This window comes from Magnolia sinica, chromosome 3 (genome assembly GCF_029962835.1).
Source record: "Magnolia sinica isolate HGM2019 chromosome 3, MsV1, whole genome shotgun sequence".
In the NCBI taxonomy this organism is placed as follows: Eukaryota; Viridiplantae; Streptophyta; class Magnoliopsida; order Magnoliales; family Magnoliaceae; genus Magnolia; species Magnolia sinica.
Window position 1 is genome coordinate 106372547 of NC_080575.1, and position 8911 is coordinate 106381457.

An 8911-nucleotide genomic window follows, 5' to 3' on the forward strand; every position below is an offset into this window, starting at 1 on the left:
AAATTTCTCAACAACTTATCGTCATGCTTGAGCAATCAATACAAGAAAATACGAGTAAAATCATAAAACCTAAGATACTCAACAACTTATAACTTCTATTCAGAAAATAAAGTTCACTAACTTGGAAAACAAAACAAATTCAATCAAGCAACAAGCACAGACACAAGTAAATATGACTAACCATCCAAGTCCAACTAATCCAAGTCATCCAGCATGCACCTATACTACCCATGAGTATGTGTATCAAAGCCAAGACAGGTCACTACAAGAAAACTGGCCTTTACCGACGGTTAAAACCTCCGGCAAAGACCAAGAAAACCGCTGGCAAATACTTTGCCTGCGGTTAGCTAACAGCTGGTAAAGCCTCAGTCGGTAAAGGCTTTACCGACGGCCAGGAGCTTTACTGACAGTTGTGCTGGACGCCACTAAATCGTTAGCTTTTGCTACACGACTAGAAAAGTGGTCAAAAGCTACTGATAGCTTGCACTTCTCTGTCCATTTCCCTTCTCCTCAGGTTATCTTTTGTGGGCAAAAACCTGCAGTTTGATATTGCACACAAGATGGGGTCAAATAGAATGTTCTGAATTTCTGGATCCTGCAGTAAACTGAATGAACATAACAAGGAACTAGATTCAGTAAGCCTTCTTTATGGATGAGTCTTAGAAAGAAGGATATCCAATTGGATATGGAAAAAATGAACGACTGCTAAATTACTGGTGCAATCAAATGAGTTGAGAAATGTTTACCCTATATCCACAGAGTGCTTGCCAAGAATATCATCCAGTGAAAAAAAGCACCTAAAACCAAAAAATAAACTGTAATTAGCATGCGTCGGTGTTGGGCTCAGATCAGATAATGCCAATAGAAATCAGCAATGAGAGATGCCATATGTGAAATAAATGCTAGCACGTGCCTTTTAAGATTAGTAAGTGTTATGAAAATCAATACAACTTGTTGCTTGCTTCCAGATTCTAATTCCCTGGTTCAAGTTAAGCCCCAACCCTTTCTACCATAACACATTGAAATAAAAATTTCATACTTCATTGTGGCTGCACTAGTCTTTGGATAGACTCACTTTTGTTATCTTTTGGATTTTTTTTTCTTAGTTTCTAAGAGCAAAAAATGTAAAATTCTCAAGTGAGGGTGGCAACTTAGTTTCAAGATGGATTTGCTAATATTCAGATGATCCAATCATATGCCAAGTCAAGAAGATTTCAAAAAAATAACATTGAAAAAGCATGCAAGAATGTCTTTGCTACGTTGCACATATGCTACAAGCATACATGTAGAGTACCTTGCAGAGTGGGCCATCAAAACTCTCATTCATCCCTTCCTAAAGCCTACAAAACAAGACAAATAAATAAATAAATAAAAATAATCCAACCATCTAACTCCCATTCATCCCTTCCTAATGCCTACAAAACAAAATAGCAAAAAGAAATTAATTGGTATCAAAGTTAGAGATTGGAATTCAACTCAATATTGCATCCAAATACACATTAAAGCTATAAGTTCAGTACAAATGAGTCATATGAACATACACATTAAGAAGTTTATAGCTTTTTTGGGATGGCAGTCATGTATCAGACAAGCTGTTGTTTCCAAAAAGCCTAAAAATCGCGATGCAAGTGGAAGATTTGGTTTGTTAACCTGAAAGAAGGAATGCAATAGTTATTTACTACTAGAGATCATGACGAAAAGAGATTTAGAACTGAAGAAAAAAAAAAAAAAACAGTATCAGGTGAATTGAGATACTAAAATATGGACTGCCCATTATCTCCGTAAACCGCTCCCCTGTAGAAAATCCTCAAAGTTTCAATGCTAAAATCTCCCAACAGAATAACACAAATTGCATGAAAAACATTTCAGAATGACAGCTAATGAATGGAGGATGAATCATCCATAGTGATAGATAGTTACAAGCAAGGAATCCCAAAGGTCAGGATACACATTAAGAATGCACAGGTTCCTGAAAATTAGAAAGGTAAATATATAAAGAAATTAGCAAATACAATCCCAAAGGTCAACTTTAAGAAGGCATCCATGAACCTTGCTAATATGATTTAGCAAATCCAACATATCAAATCCAATAGTTCCAACAATGGGACATAATAAACATGGCATCTTGCAGTGCAATAGGACAGAGACTCATCTATGGTGAACTTGTGGAAATGCAGCATGTCCATCACGCTAACACGTGCAAGAGCACATGTAGCAGACAAGCTGCACCTTTAAAAAAAGAACTTACAAGTGCATTGGGTTTTAGTGTCGGGATACACATTACAACTTACAAGTGGGGCCAACAGTTGTGAGATACAAACTTTACTTTCATAAGCTCTGCCATAGATGGAAGATGTGTGAAAAGCCTTACAGAACGAAGCTTTTAACCTGCCTGTCAATGTCCTACAAAAGACGGATAAGAAAAGAATATAAATATCAATTGTCTAGGAAAAAGATGGCCAAAGATTGGATGGCAAGGAACTTTCAATTAGATTTGGTTGGGTCATATATAACAAAATGAGAACTAGTAAAGTTATAGAAATATTACTGACACAATCCAAATTTAAGCTTGGGATGTGAAATTACTATTCTCAGTTGATATGGGTTTCAAAGCATGGATTGGCTGCAAACAAATCCAGACGTACTGGCTCCTTGAAGAGTTCCTTACTGACATAAATTACACTACTGCAGTTAAGAGTTACACATGCTGTAGAGGCAAATATCATATACAAGGACCAAACAAATCAATACCATATTAAGTTAACCTGAAACAAATGATTACTGAGCCTGCACGTGTGTGGAGCTGTGCCCATCCACATGTAGCCACACATGCCAATATGGAAGATGTGTATGAGATCCCAGCTTTTCATAATTTCATTAGATGAACCAGATTGATTGGATGTTCTTGTGCAAAAATCAGGCAGTGTTACTTCTCAGGTCAGGGACAAAATACAAAAGAAATCTTTAGGCAACTTACTGCAAGGCCAACAGTCCCAAGGCCGAAAACAGCAACAATAGATCCTGGTTCTACCTTTGTTGTGTTCCAAACTGCTCCAAATCTGAAAAAAGGTGGGCCCCACATGTAAAGTTTATTAGGCCAAGCAAATGCTTATCCTCCTTATATATAACAGCCACGAGCCAGCTAATTCCATCTCATATATAACACAGCAGTAGTAATATCATAATACTCATAACCAGCTGCCTACCAGACATCAATCCTCCATTACCTGGTCTGTCTACTGGCTGGTGCATTTCCTCAAGTTCATTACACGTAGAAGAATCTCTCTTCTAATTTTTCCAGTTTATGAGATAAACATATGAAACTAAAGGCAAAACATTTATGTCTGCAATTCAGTTAAAAAAATTTGATGAACATATTGAGCCAATGTGGCAAAGATTAGAGATGAACGAAAAATTTGATGGACTAGAGATTACCTTGTCGAGCTGGTCCAATTCAGTTTTCCCATTGAATAATGGTTCCTTTGCAGTTGTTGAATTTTCTTTACTCCTAATATAAGTTCAAGTGCCCTGTGAAGAAAGAAGTAGTGCGGAACTGCAGTGAGTTGCTAAGAAAGTGCAATATTTTATAGAAATGACAATTAAAAAGTAAACAAACACCGATACCATTAAATTCTATGGAATTTCATACTTACACTGAGTAGGGTCGAATTCAGAAGACATTACCACATCCGCAAGTAGAAGAAAACATGTAAGAAAGGCATTTTATGAACCTGTAGCAAGCATGGGACAAACACCAAGAGCTACTCCTTGACTAGCAACAGAAAAGCCCCCCACAAAGCCTGCACACGTGGTGACAACACATCATCAGAGAGAGAGAGAGTACATCTAAGACACTAAACACAGCAATTATCAAACTTATGATCAAAGATTTGTTTAGTTTAAAAATAGGAGGGGGGACAATCAAGATATGCACTCTGCTCCCAAAAAAAAAAAACATAAAAATAAAATATTGAATTTGAAGCCACTACCCTCCAATTGGTAGAAGCTCAATGTGTATAGTTGCTTGTTAGGTAATCAGGGAGATTTGAGCATGAGTCGTTGACCTGAGTGCCTTCTAATAAAGTTCATCCTTCAACTAATAATAATAGGACAGCTATCAGATCAGCCATGCTTTTATAGAACAGAATGTTAGACAACAAAATGTTTATATAATGTGTAGCTAAACAAGGATGTTGAGATAGATGAATGGCAAGGCGACGAAGGATGGAATTAGAAGTGAATGCTATGACCGAAGAATGCAATTATTGCAATTTGGAGTCGTAGACTCACTGTAATTTTCGATTACATGGATGACCCAACAGATCGAATTATTGCAATTATTTTCAACTGAACACCCATATATCAAATGCTTTCCACACACACAAGAAATGAATGTAAATATTCAGCTCAATCAAGAGACGAGATTTTTTTAATAACATCATATTCTTGCAATCAACTATGTGCATCCAAACAAATCATCCATGACAAGAATAAAAGCAGCTTGCTTTTCAAGTACAAACCAAAATGGTTTAATAAAGTTACTTTGCCTCTGCTGGACAGGACGGGAGAGCCTCATTCTTAAACAATAATACTCTGTTGGAATAACCTCCTCCTTGAACAAAATAAATTGTTGGCATACCAATTAAGCCACATTCTGTTGGTAAGTTTTTTCTTTCTAAAACTGTAATGTAAGCAAATCTGAACATTCTCATGCCATCAAAATGATCCATAAGCCTGTATTTAAATTGAGAGCTTTTTTTTTGTCCATAAGCCTGTATTTAAATCCGAACAAAATAAATTATTCTTCTAATGGGCTGAGCCAAACACAGTTCAATTGAATTGTGCATTCAAATGATCTCCATGTTGAAACCACCTTACACTCAGTTGGAGTCAAAAGAAACATAACTACATTTTGTGGGCTCTGTCCTCATTATAATAGTAGGACACATTTTCATCATTTAAAATTGAGTGAAAAGCTGCACTTGTGGCTATACTAATTTGTGATTTTGGAATTTCTACTCTTAGTAGATTTCCAAAAATCACAAAATGGGGATGTTTTGTGTTGTATTAGGAAAAAACAAAAGAGTTCTTTCAAATCCACATGAATATCATTTAACTGTTTTTGGATTTTCTACTAATAGTGTAAGAGTAGAAATCCAAAATCACATATTAATGTTCTCAGAGGCTGAGCCAAACACAAGCTAAACTGATTAATGGTTCCTTTTTTCTTTTCTTTTTTGAAATGTGAGAACACAAGCACTCTTACACCCCCATGCACACTTTCAAGAGTACCCCATGGAAAAGTTTCGAAATGAAACACCCAGATCAGAAATTATCCATATCCGATTTTTCTGGCCATCAACATGAGAATCCAAACAAGGGTTTCTCATGAAACAACTGCTGGAGAAAGATAAAACCTGGAACACAATAAGAAGTTTACTAGTTACCTTTCTTTTCTTTTATTCTCTTTTCTTTCTTTCTTTTTTTTTTTTTTTTTCTTTTTTTGTATCAAAGTCACCATTTCTAAATGTGGTAAATGTGTATGAAATCCGAAACAATCATCCAGTGGCGTTGCTTAAATGGACCATATATACCCATAAAAAACAACAAAAGACCCATAAAAACAGCAGAAAATGAAAAATACCCAGATTATAATTAATCCAGTAACATTATCTCAGCACATTCCAAATACAAAACCCATAAAATGAAGCGGAACAAATTCATAGCAGTAAAACATTAAGTTTCAGTAGATAAAGAGATGTTTGCTCTCTACTTCGAGGTTCTAGCCCCACAGGCACCTCCACATGTGGCTATGCATGCTAACTGGGCACGTGCATATGACATCCAGGCCACGTATCAGGTGGAAAATGGTGTAGATTATCCAGCCAAAAGCCAGTCTAGAAAACCACTCAGGCCAGCCACAAATGAACAAAAACATTGGACAGTCGTTTTCAAGGCCACCAAATCTGCCTATTCCTGTGCAGCTGACCTGACAGTTGAATAGCTTGAGTTTCTGGCTAGATGATCTACACTGGTTCACACGTGATACATAGATAACATTTGCCAGGTTGGCATGTGGAGCCCCAAGTAAAGGTGCATGTGGACCAGTGGAGGATACATGAGGGGTTAGCAAACCTCCAGTCTCAGGTATGCTGATGGAAATTGATTTCATCATGCATTGAGGACATAATGTTCTTGCATGATTACTTGCTGATGACAGGAGATTCAACTCATGAGTGTGTATGCTCAGTAGTTCTGTTTTGGCCAACAGTTGTTGGCTGGGCTCATCTTCAATTGGAGATTTACTTAGTGTTTCTCTTCAACAACAGTTGGCTATTCATTAGTTATTAAGTTGGCTGAATTTGATGCTTTTTCATTCACTAATAGTTGACTAGATGCAAGTGAGCTTTGTAAGATTACAAGTTCGAAGTAAGGAAATCCAAGGAAAATAAGCATACTTAAACATCAATGATGAGCCCACCCAATGAAAGGATTTCTATTATCATGATTTCAAATTCATGTGATCATTCCCCAATGAAGACTTTTGAGATTTTTTTTGATTTTTTCTGGAAAAGTGAAATGATTACCATAAGCTCAAATTACTGTAATCATTCCCTAATGAAGATTTCGGCCAATCTATCACAACTTGCAATATCGTCCTATCTGTCCCCTTAAATGACAGGAGATAAACTTATTTGTATTTAGAACTATTCAATTGATTGCCCATGTAAATATTATTTTAATATTCAATCTATCACGGCATCTTTCTGAAGTTTTGAATATACGTCACTTCGACGTATGTTTTTCTTTTGTGTTTTGCATGATCAAGTTTAGGTGAGACCTAATCTCTGATCAAACAGCTTGTGGGGCCCACTCCTGGGCTTTCGTGGAACCTACTCCTAGGCCACAACATCACACGTCATCGAGTTCAAAATCAAAATAGAGATTTCCTATTACACATTTCTTAAGTTGCTCATGTTTTATAGTTATCTGCTCAAGGAATTGGCATGGTTTGATTTCTTTTCTTATTCGAAGGAATCAACTCCTAGGCTGTAGCATCACGCGTCATTGATTCCTTTTCTTATTCAAAGGAATCGGCCTGCTTTGATTGGTAGGGCAATTGATGATCATGATAAATGAGGGGGAATTGTGCATATTATTTAGGATTGTCCATCCATCCAGTGGTTTCTACTGTGGGTAGACAATGGCTAAAAATCAATACAGATGGACTAATCCTACCTAATCTGATAAATGGCCTTCAAAGCTAATGGTAGAAACAAAAGTTGCCGCCGACTATCAACCATTCGCCCATGCAAAGCTGGTGGCTAGAGCTGTATGATGCGTTCACAACAATGAAGAAAACGGGCTCCGGTGAGTGTGCAGCACGTTGCTGCTGCAGAAGACCCACACATCTCAAGCAACTATGCTTGTCATTCCTGCAAAGAAACATTTCTAATTTGAACAATCATAAGCATGCATTCCTATAATTTGGTAATTATATATGAACCCCTAGATTTCTTAACACCTAGTACATGTCCCCATCGCTTTCAACAACACATCGAATAGGTCTAAAGTACAAAACATACCTTTCAAAGCAATGTGCTTATTGGAACGAACATTTCGAGCATCATTCAAAGCATTGCTCGGAAGATCCATCAAAATTTTCTTTTGGAACACCTCCATAGTTTAGCAGTGAAATTAAACTGATATTTAGGTATGTTTTTCTTGGTTGGTTGCTAAAAAATACAAGCAGTAAAAGCAAAAAAAAATAACCCAAACATAAACAATGATGGAATTTATCCATGTTCGTATCGATCCCTAATGGGGGTGGCTAACATGGAGGGTATGTTCAACAAACTAACCTAAATAGAGGGGGCCAAAAAAATACACCAACAAAAAAGTACATGAATAAATTTCAAAAAAAAATACACAAAAAAAGAGCAAAATTTGCATAAGTCGATATGATCTACATATCATCGATTTTATTGACGTAAGTTGTACATAATATCGACACATTGTCGATCATATCTATACTATTTATCAATATATCGACACAATGTCGATATATTTATAGCAGAAGACATGTTGATATATCGACATCTTGTGGATAATATCGAATTATGTCCTCATTTGTCCAGCGACCAAACCCAAAAATTTCATATTTAATCGATATATCAACAACATGTGGATATATCGATAGCAGATGACATGTAGATATATCGACATCTTGTGGATAATATCGAATTATGTCCTCATTTGTCCAGCAACCAAACCCAAAAATTCCATATTTAATCGATATATCGACAACATGTGGATATATCAATAGCAGATGACATGTAGATATATCAACATCTTGTGGATAATATCGAATTATGTCCTCATTTGTCCAGCGACCAAACCCAAAAATACCATATTTAATAGATATATCGACAACATGTCGATATATCGATAGATAACATGTAGATATATCGACATCTTGTGGATAATATCAAATTATGTCCTCATTTGTCAACCAAAAATGTACGGTCGATATTATCGATATATCGTCGATATGATCCACGTAAGCTGTAGATATGATCGACATATCACAGATATAATTGTTGAGGGTCGAATATTGCATATCAGACCCCGATTACTGCCTGATTTTACGTACACGATAATGCCTAATATTATAATTTAATCGTGTTTTTGTTGCAGGATGTAATAAGGAGCTTTGATTGAAAAAGAGTATTAAAAGCATGGATTTAATGCTCCGAAGTCACCAGAGCAAGGAATGGACTCCAAGGGACCGAGATCGATGGATATACACGCCAGAGATCCGAGAAAATTGAGAAACTGAAGCTCAAGTGGCCTGAAAGTTAGTCAGAATGCAAGATCACAGGGTTTCCACCATCCACTCGGCTCGAAACTT

The 8911-nt window shown here is 36.5% G+C and overlaps 1 long non-coding RNA gene across 2 annotated transcripts; it reads right to left on the minus strand.

Annotated features, from left to right (window-relative positions):
* Positions 1-1247: 1247 nt before the first annotated feature.
* On the minus strand, positions 1248-2546 carry LOC131238678 (uncharacterized). Of its 2 annotated transcripts, none has more exons than XR_009168016.1 (3): positions 2292-2546; positions 1542-1650; positions 1248-1415 (listed from the first exon to the last, which is right to left on the minus strand). It is a non-coding gene; the product is annotated as an uncharacterized LOC131238678 (long non-coding RNA). The 2 variants fall into 2 exon arrangements; XR_009168017.1 differs by having other exon boundaries at positions 1295-1340.
* Between the last annotated feature and the right edge of the window lie 6365 nt (positions 2547-8911).